The sequence below is a fragment of the Symphalangus syndactylus genome, chromosome 1, assembly GCF_028878055.3.
Source record: "Symphalangus syndactylus isolate Jambi chromosome 1, NHGRI_mSymSyn1-v2.1_pri, whole genome shotgun sequence".
Classification (NCBI taxonomy): Eukaryota; Metazoa; Chordata; class Mammalia; order Primates; family Hylobatidae; genus Symphalangus; species Symphalangus syndactylus.
The window spans coordinates 160,641,891-160,656,065 of record NC_072423.2 but is presented as its reverse complement, the minus strand read 5'-3'; positions in this window follow the sequence as shown (position 1 = coordinate 160,656,065).

The window sequence follows — 14,175 nt, the reverse complement described above, 5'->3', positions numbered from 1 at the left end:
AACTAAAAGAGTTGAAACTTAGTTTTGATTGAGCCGTTCTGAAACACTATTTCTGTAGAAAATTCAAGAGGAGATTCGGAGCGCTAAGAGGGTAATAGTGGAAAAAGGAATGTCTCCAAATATAAACTACACAGAATCATTCTGTGAAACTTCTTTCTGATCTGTGCATTCAGCGAACAGAGTTAAACCATACTTTTGATTGAGCAGATCTGAACACTCTTTTTGTAGAAAATGCAACTGGACATTTGGAGCGCTAAGAGAGTAGTAGTGGAAAAAGGAATATATTCAAATATAAACTACACAGAAGCATTCTGTGAAACTTCTTTCTGATCTGAGCATTCAGCTAACAGAGTTAAACCATACTTTTGATTGAGCAGTTTTGAAACACTCTGTCTGTAGAAAATGCAACTGGCCATTCGTAGCGCTAAGTGGGTAATAGTGGAAAAAAGAATATGTTCAAATATAAACTACACAGAAGCATTGTATGAAACTTCTTTCTGTTCTGTGCATTCAACTAACAGAGTTGAACCTTACTTTTGATTGAGCCTTTCTGAAACACTCTTTCTGTAGAAACTGCAATTGGACATTCTGAGCGCTAAGAGGCCTCTATTGGGAAAAATAATATCTTCAAATAAAAACTACACAGAAGCATTGTGTGAAACTTATTTCTGATATGCTCATTAAGCTAACAGAGTTAAACCATACTGTTGATTGCGCAGTTCTGAACACTCTTTCTGTAGAAAATGCAAGTGGACATTCGGAGCGCTAAGAGTGTAATAGTGGAAAAAGGAATATATTCAAATATAAACTACACAGTAGCATTCTGTGAAAATTCTTTCTGTTCTGTGCATTCAACTAACAGAGTTGAACCTTACTTTTGATTGAGCCGTTCTGAAACACTCTTTCTGTAGAAACTGCAATTGGACATGCTAAGCGCTAAGAGGCCTACATTGGGAAAAAGAATATCTTCAAATAAAAACTACACAGATGCATTCTGTGAAACTTATTTCTGATCTGTAAATTCAGTTAACAGAGATAAAACATATTTTTGATTGAGCAGTTATGAAACACTCTTTTTGTAGAAAATGCAAGTGGAGATTCGGAGCGCTAAGAGGGTAATAGTGGAAAAAGGAATGTCTTCAAATATAAACTACACAGAATCATTCGGTGAAACTTCTTTCTGATCTGTGCATTCAGCTAACAGAGTTAAACCATACTTTTGATTGAGCAGATCTGAACACTCTTTCTGTAGAAAATGCAACTGGACATTTGGAGCGCTAAGAGAGTAGTAGTGGAAAAAGGAATATATTCAAATATAAACTACACAGAAGCATTCTGTGAAACTTCTTTCTGATCTGAGCATTCAGCTAACAGAGTTAAACCATACTTTTGATTGAGCAGTTTTGAAACACTCTGTCTGTAGAAAATGCAACTGGACATTCGTAGCGCTAAGTGGGTAATAGTGGAAAAAAGAATATGTTCAAATATAAACTACACAGAAGCATTGTATGAAACTCCTTTCTGTTCTGTGCATTCAACTAACAGAGTTGAACCTTACTTTTGATTGAGCCTTTCTGAAACACTCTTTCTGTAGAAACTGCAATTGGACATTCTGAGCGCTAAGAGGCCTCTATTGGGAAAAATAATATCTTCAAATAAAAACTACACAGAAGCATTGTGTGAAACTTATTTCTGATATGTTCATTAAGCTAACAGAGTTAAACCATACTGTTGATTGCGCAGTTCTGAACACTCTTTCTGTAGAAAATGCAAGTGGACATTCGGAGCGCTAAGAGGGTAATAGTGGAAAAAGGAATATATTCAAACATAAACTACACAGTAGCATTCTGTGAAAATTCTTTCTGTTCTGTGCATTCAACTAACAGAGTTGAACCTTACTTTTGATTGAGCCGTTCTGAAACACTCTTTCTGTAGAAACTGCAATTGGACATGCTAAGCGCTAAGAGGCCTACATTGGGAAAAAGAATATCTTCAAATAAAAACTACACGGATGCATTCTGTGAAACTTATTTCTGATCTGTAAATTCAGTTAACAGAGATACAACATATTTTTGATTGAGCAGTTATGAAACACTCTTTTTGTAGAAAATGCAAGTGGAGATTCGGAGCGCTAAGAGGGTAATAGTGGAAAAAGGAATGTCTTCAAATATAAACTACACAGAATCATTCGGTGAAACTTCTTTCTGATCTGTGCATTCAGCTAACAGAGTTAAACCATACTTTTGATTGAGCAGATCTGAACACTCTTTCTGTAGAAAATGCAACTGGACATTTGGAGCGCTAAGAGCGTAGTAGTGGAAAAAGTAATATATTCAAATATAAACTACACAGAAGCATTCTGTGAAACTTCTTTCTGATCTGAGCATTCAGCTAACAGAGTTAAACCATACTTTTGATTGAGCAGTTTTGAAACACTCTGTCTGTAGAAAATGCAACTGGACATTCGTAGCGCTAAGTGGGTAATAGTGGAAAAAAGAATATGTTCAAATATAAACTACACAGAAGCATTGTATGAAACTTCTTTCTGTTCTGTGCATTCAACTAACAGAGTTGAACCTTACTTTTTATTGAGCCGTTCTGAAACACTCTTTCTGTAGAAACTGCAATTGGACATTCTCAGCGCTAAGAGGCCTATATTGGGAAAATGAATGTCTACAAACAAAAACTACACAGAAGAATTGTGTGAAACTTCTTTCTGTTCTGTTTGTTCAACTAAAAGAGTTGAACCTTAGTTTTGATTGAGCCGTTCTGAAACAATCTTTCTGTAGAAAATGCAAGTGGAGATTCGGAGCGCTAAGAGGGTAATAGTGGAAAAAGGAATGTCTCCAAATATAAACTACACAGAATCATTCTGTGAAACTACTTTCTGATCTCTGCATTCAGCTAACAGAGTTAAACCATACTTTTGATTGAGCAGATCTGAACACTCTTTCTGTAGAAAATGCAACTGGACATTTGGAGCGCTAAGAGTGTAGTAGTGGAAAAAGGAATATATTCAAATATAAACTACACAGAAGCATTCTGTGAAACTTCTTTCTGATCTGAGCATTCAGCTAACAGAGTTAAACCATACTTTTGATTGAGCAGTTTTGAAACACTCTGTCTGTAGAAAATGCAACTGGACATTCGTAGCGCTAAGTGGGTAATAGTGAAAAAAAGAATATGTTCAAATATAAACTACACAGAAGCATTGTATGAAACTTCTTTCTGTTCTGTGCATTCAACTAACAGAATTGAACCTTACTTTTGATTGAGCATTTCTGAAACACTCTTTCTGTAGAAACTGCAATTGGACATTCTGAGCGCTAAGAGGCCTCTATTGGGAAAAATAATATCTTCAAATAAAAACTACACAGAAGCATTGTGTGAAACTTATTTCTGATATGTTCATTAAGCTAACAGAGTTAAACCATACTGTTGATTGCGCAGTTCTGAACACTCTTTCTGTAGAAAATGCAAGTGGACATTCGGAGCGCTAAGAGGGTAATAGTGGAAAAAGGAATATATTCAAATATAAACTACACAGTAGCATTCTGTGAAAATTCTTTCTGTTCTGTGCATTCAACTAACAGAGTTGAACCTTACTTTTGATTGAGCCGTTCTGAAACACTCTTTCTGTAGAAACTGCAATTTGACATGCTAAGCGCTAAGAGGCCTACAATGGGAAAAAGAATATCTTCAAATAAAAACTACACAGATGCATTCTGTGAAACTTACTTCTGATCTGTAAATTCAGTTAACAGAGATAAAACATATTTTTGATTGAGCAGTTATGAAACACTCCTTTTGTAGAAAATGCAAGTGGAGATTCGGAGCGCTAAGAGGGTAATAGTGGAAAAAGGAATATATTCAAATATAAACTACACAGTAGCATTCTGTGAAAATTCTTTCTGTTCTGTGCATTCAACTAACAGAGTTGAACCTTACTTTTGATTGAGCCGTTCTGAAACACTCTTTCTGTAGAAACTGCAATTGGACATTCTGAGCGCTAAGAGGCCTATATTGGGAAAAAGAATGTCTACAAATAAAAATTACACAGAAGAATTGTGTGAAACTTCTTTCTGTTCTGTGTGTTCAACTAAAGGAGTTGAACCTTAGTTTGATTGAGCCGTTCTGAAACACTATTTCTGTAGAAAATGCAAGTGGAGATTCGGAGCGCTAAGAGGGTAATAGTGGAAAAAGGAATGTCTCCAAATATAAACTACACAGAATCATTCTGTGAAACTTCTTTCTGATCTGTGCATTCAGCTAACAGAGTTAAACCATACTTTTGATTGAGCAGATCTGAACACTCTTTCTGTAGAAAATGCAACTGGACATTTGGAGCGCTAAGAGGGTAGTCATGGAAAAAGGAATATATTCGAATATAAACTACACAGAAGCATTCTGTGAAACTACTTTCTGATCTGAGCATTCAGCTAACAGAGTTAAACCATACTTTTGATTGAGCAGTTCTGAACACTCTTTCTGTAGAAAATGCAAGTGGACATTCGGAACGCTAAGAGGGTAATAGTGGAAAAAGGAATATATTCAAATATAAACTACACAGTAGCATTCTGTGAAAATTCTTTCTGTTCTGTGCATTCAACTAACAGAGTTGAACCTTACTTTTGATTGAGCCGTTCTGAAACACTCTTTCTGTAGAAACTGCAATTGGACATTCTGAGCGCTAAGAGGCCTCTATTGGGAAAAATAATATATTCAAATAAAAACTACACAGAAGCATTGTGTGAAACTTATTTCTGATATGTTCATTAAGCTAACAGTGTTAAACCATACTGTTGATTGCGCAGTTCTGAACACTCTTTCTGTAGAAAATGCAAGTGGACATTCGGAGCGCTAAGAGGGTAATAGTGGAAAAAGGAATATATTCAAATATAAACTACACAGTAGCATTCTGTGAAAATTCTTTCTGTTCTGTGCATTCAACTAACAGAGTTGAACCTTACTTTTGATTGAGCCGTTCTGAAACACTCTTTCTGTAGAAACTGCAATTGGACATTCTGAGCGCTAAGAGGCCTCTATTGGGAAAAATAATATCTTCAAATAAAAACTACACAGAAGCATTGTGTGAAACTTATTTCTGATATGTTCATTAAGCTAACAGAGTTAAACCATACTGTTGATTGCGCAGTTCTGAACACTCTTTCTGTAGAAAATGCAAGTGGACATTCGGAGCGCTAAGAGGGTAATAGTGGAAAAAGGAATATATTCAAATATAAACTACACAGTAGCATTCTGTGAAAATTCTTTCTGTTCTGTGCATTCAACTAACAGAGTTGAACCTTACTTTTGATTGAGCCGTTCTGAAACACTCTTTCTGTAGAAACTGCAATTGGACATGCTAAGCGCTAAGAGGCCTACATTGGGAAAAAGAATATCTTCAAATAAAAACTACACAGATGCATTCTGTGAAACGTATTTCTGATCTGTAAATTCAGTTAACAGAGATAAAACATATTTTTGATTGAGCAGTTATGAAACACTCTTTTTGTAGAAAATGCAAGTGGAGATTCGGAGCGCTAAGAGGGTAACAGTGGAAAAAGGAATATATTCAAATATAAACTACACAGTAGCATTCTGTGAAAATTCTTTCTGTTCTGTGCATTCAACTAACAGAATTGAACCTTACTTTTGATTGAGCCTTTCTGAAACACTCTTTCTGTAGAAACTGCAATTGGACATGCTAAGTGCTAAGAGGCCTACATTGGGAAAAAGAATATCTTCAAATAAAAACTACACAGATGCATTCTGTGCAACATATTTCTGATCTGTAAATTCAGTTAACCGAGATAAAACATATTTTTCATTGAGCAGTTATGAAACACTCTTTTTGTAGAAAATGCAAGTGGAGATTCGGAGCGCTAAGAGGGTAATAGTGGAAAAAGGAATGTCTTCAAATATAAACTACACAGAATCATTCGGTGAAACTTCTTTCTGATCTGTGCATTCAGCTAACAGAGTTAAACCATACTTTTGATTGAGCAGATCTCAACACTCTTTCTGTAGAAAATGCAACTGGACATTTGGAGCGCTAAGAGCGTAGTAGTGGAAAAAGGAATATATTCAAATATAAACTACACAGAAGCATTCTGTGAAACTTCTTTCTGATCTGAGCATTCAGCTAACAGACTTAAACCATACTTTTGATTGAGCAGTTTTGAAACACTCTGTCTGTAGAAAATGCAACTGGACATTCGTAGCGCTAAGTGGGTAATAGTGGAAAAAAGAATATGTTCAAATATAAACTACACAGAAGCATTGTATGAAACTTCTTTCTGTTCTGTGCATTCAACTAACAGAGTTGAACCTTACTTTTGATTGAGCCGTTCTGAAACACTCTTTCTGTAGAAACTGCAATTGGACATTCTGAGCGCTAAGAGGCCTATATTGGGAAAAAGAATGTCTACAAATAAAAACTACACAGAAGAATTGTGTGAAACTTCTTTCTGTTCTGTGTGTTCAACTAAAGGAGTTGAACCTTAGTTTGATTGAGCCGTTCTGAAACACTATTTCTGTAGAAAATGCAAGTGGAGATTCGGAGCGCTAAGAGGGTAATAGTGGAAAAAGGAATGTCTCCAAATATAAACTACACAGAATCATTCTGTGAAACTTCTTTCTGATCTGTGCATTCAGCTAACAGAGTTAAACCATACTTTTGATTGAGCAGATCTGAACACTCTTTCTGTAGAAAATGCAACTGGACATTTGGAGCGCTAAGAGAGTAGTAGTGGAAAAAGGAATATATTCAAATATAAACTACACAGAAGCATTCTGTGAAACTTCTTTCTGATCTGAGCATTCAGCTAACAGAGTTAAACCATACTTTTGATTGAGCAGTTTTGAAACACTCTGTCTGTAGAAAATGCAACTGGACATTCGTAGCGCTAAGTGGGTAATAGTGGAAAAAAGAATATGTTCAAATATAAACTACACAGAAGCATTGTATGAAACTTCTTTCTGTTCTGTGCATTCAACTAACAGAGTTGAACCTTACTTTTGATTGAGCCTTTCTGAAACACTCTTTCTGTAGAAACTGCAATTGGACATTCTGAGCGCTAAGAGGTCTCTATTGGGAAAAATAATATCTTCAAATAAAAACTACACAGAAGCATTTTGTGAAACTTATTTCTGATATATTCATTAAGCTAACAGAGTTAAACCATACTGTTGATTGCGCAGTTCTGAACACTCTTTCTGTAGAAAATGCAAGTGGACATTCGGAGCGCTAAGAGTGTAATAGTGGAAAAAGGAATATATTCAAATATAAACTACACAGTAGCATTCTGTGAAAATTCCTTCTGTTCTGTGCATTCAACTAACAGAGTTGAACCTTACTTTTGATTGAGCCGTTCTGAAACACTCTTTCTGTAGAAACTGCAATTGGACATGCTAAGCGCTAAGAGGCCTACATTGGGAAAAAGAATATCTTCAAATAAAAACTACACAGATGCATTCTGTGAAACTTAATTCTGATCTGTAAGTTCAGTTAACAGAGATAAAACATATTTTTGATTGAGCAGTTATGAAACACTCTTTTTGTAGAAAATGCAAGTGGAGATTCGGAGCGCTAAGAGGGTAATAGTGGAAAAAGGAATGTCTTCAAATATAAACTACACAGAATCATTCAGTGAAACTTCTGTCTGATCTGTGCATTCAGCTAACAGAGTTAAACCATACTTTTGATTGAGCAGATCTGAACACTCTTTCTGTAGAAAATGCAACTGGACATTTGGAGCGCTAAGAGCGTAGTAGTGGAAAAAGGAATATATTCAAATATAAACTACACAGAAGCATTCTGTGAAACTTCTTTCTGATCTGAGCATTCAGCTAACAGAGTTAAACCATACTTTTGATTGAGCAGTTTTGAAACACTCTGTCTGTAGAAAATGCAACTGGACATTCGTAGCGCTAAGTGGGTAATACTGGAAAAAAGAATATGTTCAAATATAAACTACACAGAAGCATTGTATGAAACTTCTTTCTGTTCTGTGCATTCAACTAACAGAGTTGAACCTTACTTTTGATTGAGCCGTTCTGAAACACTCTTTCTGTAGAAACTGCAATTGTACATTCTGAGCGCTAAGAGGCCTATATTGGGAAAAAGAATGTCTACAAATAAAAACTACACAGAAGAATTGTGTGAAACTTCTTTCTGTTGTGTTTGTTCAACTAAAAGAGTTGAACCTTTGTTTTGATTGAGCCGTTCTGAAACACTCTTTCTGTAGAAAATGCAACTGGACATTCGTAGCGCTAAGTGGGTAATAGTGGAAAAAAGAATATGTTCAAATATAAACTACACAGAACCATTGTATGAAACTTCTTTCTGTTCTGTGCATTCAACTAACAGAGTTGAACCTTACTTTTGATTGAGCCTTTCTGAAACACTCTTTCTGTAGAATCTGCAATTGGACATTCTGAGCGCTAAGAGGCCTACATTGGGAAAAAGAATATCTTCAAATAAAAACTACACAGATGCATTCTGTGAAACTTATTTCTGATCTGTAAATTCAGTTAACAGAGATAAAACATATTTTTGATTGAGCAGTTATGAAACACTCTTTTTGTAGAAAATGCAAGTGGAGATTCGGAGCGCTAAGAGGGTAATAGTGGAAAAAGAAATGTCTTCAAATATAAACTACAAAGAATCATTCGGTGAAACTTCTTTCTGATCTGTGCATTCAGCTAACAGAGTTAAACCATACTTTTGATTGAGCAGATCTGAACACTCTTTCTGTAGAAAATGCAACTGGACATTTGGAGCGCTAAGAGCGTAGTAGTGGAAAAAGGAATATATTCAAATATAAACTACACAGAAGCATTCTGTGAAACTTCTTTCTGATCTGAGCATTCAGCTAACAGAGTTAAACCATACTTTTGATTGAGCAGTTTGAAACACTCTGTCTGTAGAAAATGCAACTGGACATTCGTAGCGCTAAGTGGGTAATAGTGGAAAAAAGAATATGTTCAAATATAAACAACACAGAAGCATTGTATGAAACTTCTTTCTGTTCTGTGCATTCAACTAACAGAGTTGAACCTTAATTTTGATTGAGCCTTTCTGAAACACTCTTTCTGTAGAAACTGCAATTGGACATTCTGAGCGCTAAGAGGCCTCTATTGGGAAAAATAATATCTTCAAATAAAAACTACACAGAAGCATTGTGTGAAACTTATTTCTGATATGTTCATTAAGCTAACAGAGTTAAACCATACTTTTGATTACGCAGTTCTGAACACTCTTTCTGTAGAAAATGCAAGTGGATATTCGGAGCGCTAAGAGGGTAATAGTGGAAAAAGGAATATATTCAAATATAAACTACACAGTAGCATTCTGTGAAAATTCTTTCTGTTCTGTGCATTCAACTAACAGAGTTGAAGCTTACTTATGATTGAGCCGTTCTGAAACACTCTTTCTGTAGAAACTGCAATTGGACATGCTAAGCGCTAAGAGGCCTACATTGGGAAAAAGAATATCTTCAAATAAAAACTACACAGATGCATTCTGTGAAACTTATTTCTGATCTGTAAATTCAGTTAACAGAGATAAAACTTATTTTTGATTGAGCAGTTATGAAACACTCTTTTTGTAGAAAATGCAAGTGGAGATTCGGAGCGCTAAGAGGGTAATAGTGGAAAAAGGAATGTCTTCATATATAAACTAAACGGAATCATTCGGTGAAAATTCTTTCTGATCTGTGCATTCAGCTAACAGAGTTAAACCATACTTTTGATTGAGCAGATATGAACACTCTTTCTGTAGAAAATGCAACTGGACATTTGGAGCGCTAAGAGCTTAGTAGTGGAAAAAGGAATATATTCAAATATAAACTACACAGAAGCATTCTGTGAAACTTCTTTCTGATCTGAGCATTCATCAAACAGAGTTAAACCATACTTTTGATTGAGCAGTTTTGAAACACTCTGTCTGTAGAAAATGCAACTGGACATTCGTAGCGCTAAGTGGGTAATAGTGGAAAAAAGAATATGTTCAAATATAAACTACACAGAAGCATTGTATGAAACTTCTTTCTGTTCTGTGCATTCAACTAACAGAGTTGAACCTTACTTTTGATTGAGCCGTTCTGAAACACTCTTTCTGTAGAAACTGCAATTGGACATTCTGAGCGCTAAGAGGCCTATATTGGGAAAAAGAAAGTCTACAAATAAAAACTACACAGAAGAATTGTGTGAAACTTCATTCTGTTCTGTTTGTTCAACTAAAAGAGTTGAAACTTAGTTTTGATTGAGCCGTTCTGAAACACTATTTCTGTAGAAAATTCAAGAGGAGATTCGGAGCGCTAAGAGGGTAATAGTGGAAAAAGGAATGTCTCCAAATATAAACTACACAGAATCATTCTGTGAAACTTCTTTCTGATCTGTGCATTCAGCGAACAGAGTTAAACCATACTTTTGATTGAGCAGATCTGAACACTCTTTTTGTAGAAAATGCAACTGGACATTTGGAGCGCTAAGAGAGTAGTAGTGGAAAAAGGAATATATTCAAATATAAACTACACAGAAGCATTCTGTGAAACTTCTTTCTGATCTGAGCATTCAGCTAACAGAGTTAAACCATACTTTTGATTGAGCAGTTTTGAAACACTCTGTCTGTAGAAAATGCAACTGGCCATTCGTAGCGCTAAGTGGGTAATAGTGGAAAAAAGAATATGTTCAAATATAAACTACACAGAAGCATTGTATGAAACTTCTTTCTGTTCTGTGCATTCAACTAACAGAGTTGAACCTTACTTTTGATTGAGCCTTTCTGAAACACTCTTTCTGTAGAAACTGCAATTGGACATTCTGAGCGCTAAGAGGCCTCTATTGGGAAAAATAATATCTTCAAATAAAAACTACACAGAAGCATTGTGTGAAACTTATTTCTGATATGCTCATTAAGCTAACAGAGTTAAACCATACTGTTGATTGCGCAGTTCTGAACACTCTTTCTGTAGAAAATGCAAGTGGACATTCGGAGCGCTAAGAGTGTAATAGTGGAAAAAGGAATATATTCAAATATAAACTACACAGTAGCATTCTGTGAAAATTCTTTCTGTTCTGTGCATTCAACTAACAGAGTTGAACCTTACTTTTGATTGAGCCGTTCTGAAACACTCTTTCTGTAGAAAATGCAATTGGACATGCTAAGCGCTAAGAGGCCTACATTGGGAAAAAGAATATCTTCAAATAAAAACTACACAGATGCATTCTGTGAAACTTATTTCTGATCTGTAAATTCAGTTAACAGAGATAAAATATATTTTTGATTGAGCAGTTATGAAACACTCTTTTTGTAGAAAATGCAAGTGGAGTTTCGGAGCGCTAAGGGTGTAATTGTGGAAAAAGGAATGTCTTCAAATATAAACTACACAGAATCATTCGGTGAAACTTCTTTCTGATCTGTGCATGCAGCTAACAGAGTTAAACCATACTTTTGATTGAGCAGATCTGAACACTCTTTCTGTAGAAAATGCAACTGGACATTTGGAGCGCTAAGAGCGTAGTAGTGGAAAAAGGAATATATTCAAATATAAACTACACAGAAGCATTCTGTGAAACATCTTTCTGATCTGAGCATTCAGCTAACAGAGTTAAACCATACTTTTGATTGAGCAGGTTTGAAACACTCTGTCTGTAGAAAATGCAACTGGACATTCGTAGCGCTAAGTGGGTAATAGTGGAAAAAAGAATATGTTCAAATATAAACTACACAGAAGCATTGTATGAAACTTCTTTCTGTTCTGTGCATTCAACTAACAGAGTTGAACCTTACTTTTGATGGAGCCGTTATGAAACACTCTTTCTGTAGAAACTGCAATTGGACATTCTGAGCGCTAAGAGGCCTATATTGGGAAAAAGAATGTCTACAAATAAAAACTACACAGAAGAATTGTGTGAAACTTCTATCTGTTCTGTTTGTTCAACTAAAAGAGTTGAACCTTAGTTTTGATTGAGCCGTTCTGAAACACTCTTTCTGTAGAAAATGCAAGTGGAGATTCGGAGCGCTAAGAGGGTAATAGTGGAAAAAGGAATGCCTCCAAATATAAACTACACAGAATCATTCTGTGAAACTTCTTTCTGATCTGTGCATTCAGCTAACAGAATTAAACCATACATTTGATTGAGCAGATCTGAACACTCTTTCTGTAGAAAATGCAACTGGACATTGGAGCGCTAAGAGAGTAGTAGTGGAAAAAGGAATATATTCAAATATAAACTACACAGAAGCATTCTGTGAAACTTCTTTCTGATCTGAGCATTCAGCTAACAGAGTTAAACCATACTTTTGATTGAGCAGTTTTGAAACACTCTGTCTGAAGAAAATGCAACTGGACATTCGTAGCGCTAAGTGGGTAATAGTGGAAAAAAGAATATGTTCAAATATAAACTACACAGAAGCATTGTATGAAACTCCTTTCTGTTCTGTGCATTCAACTAACAGATTTGAACCTTACTTTTGATTGAGCCTTTCTGAAACCCTCTTTCTGTAGAAACTGCAATTGGACATTCTGAGCGCTAAGAGGCCTCTATTGGGAAAAATAATATCTTCAAATAAAAACTACAGAGAAGCATTGTGTGAATCTTATTTCTGATATGTTCATTAAGCTAACAGAGTTAAACCATACTTTTGATTGCGCAGTTCTGAACACTCTTTCTGTAGAAAATGAAAGTGGAGATTCGGAGCGCTAAGAGGGTAATAGTGGAAAAAGGAATATATTCAAATATAAACTACACAGTAGCATTCTGTGAAAATTCTTTCTGTTCTGTGCATTCAACTAACAGAGTTGAACCTTACTTTTGATTGAGCCGTTCTGAAACACTCTTTCTGTAGAAACTGCAATTGGACATGCTAAGCGCTAAGAGGCCTACATTGGGAAAAAGAATATCTTCAAATAAAAACTACACAGATGCATTCTGTGAAACTTATTTCTGATCTGTAAATTCAGTTAACAGAGATAAAACATATTTTTGATTGAGCAGTTATGAAACACTCTTTTTGTAGAAAATGCAAGTGGAGATTCGCAGCGCTAAGAGGGTAATAGTGGAAAAAGGAATGTCTTCAAATATAAACTACACAGAATCATTCGGTGAAACTTCTTTCTGATCTGAGCTTTCAGCTAACAGAGTTAAAACATACTTTTGATTGAGCAGATCTGAACCCTCTTTCTATAGAAAATGCAACTGGACATTTGGAGCGCTAAGAGCGTAGTAGTGGAAAAAGGAATATATTCAAATATAAACTACACAGAAGCATTCTGTGAAACTTCTTTCTGATCTGAGCCTTCAGCTAACAGAATTAAACCATACTATTGATTGAGCAGTTTTGAAACACTCTGTCTGTAGAAAATGCAACTGGACATTCGTAGCGCTAAGTGGGTAATAGTGGAAAAAAGAATATGTTCAAATATAAACTACACAGAAGCATTGTATGAAACTTCTTTCTGTTCTGTGCATTCAACTAACAGAGTTGAACCTTACTTTTGATTTAGCCGTTCTGAAACACTCTTTCTGTAGAAACTGCAATTGGACATTCTGAGCGCTAAGAGGCCTATACTGGGAAAAAGAATGTCTACAAATAAAAACTACACAGAAGAATTGTGTGAAACTTCTTTCTGCTCTGTTTGTTCAACTAAAAGAGTTGAACCTTAGTTTTGATTGAGCCGTTCTGAAACACTCTTTCTGTAGAAAATGCAAGTGGAGATTCGGAGCGCTAAGAGGGTAATAGTGGAAAAAGGAATGTCTCCAAATATAAACTACACAGAATCATTCTGTGAAACTTCTTTCTGATCTGTGCATTCAGCTAACAGAGTTAAACCATACTTTTGATTGAGCAGATCTGAACACTCTTTCTGTAGAAAATGCAACTGGACATTTGGAGTGCTAAGAGATTAGTAGTGGAAAAAGGAATTTATTCAAATATAAACTACACAGAAGCATTCTGTGAAACTTCTTTCTGATCTGAGCATTCAGCTAACAGAGTTAAACCATACTTTTGATTGAGCAGTTTTGAAACACTCTGTCTGTAGAAAATGCAACTGGACATTCGTAGCGCTAAGTGGGTAATAGTGGAAAAAAGAATATGTTCAAATATAAACTACACAGAAGCATTATATGAAACTACTTTCTCTTCTGTGCATTCAACTAACAGAG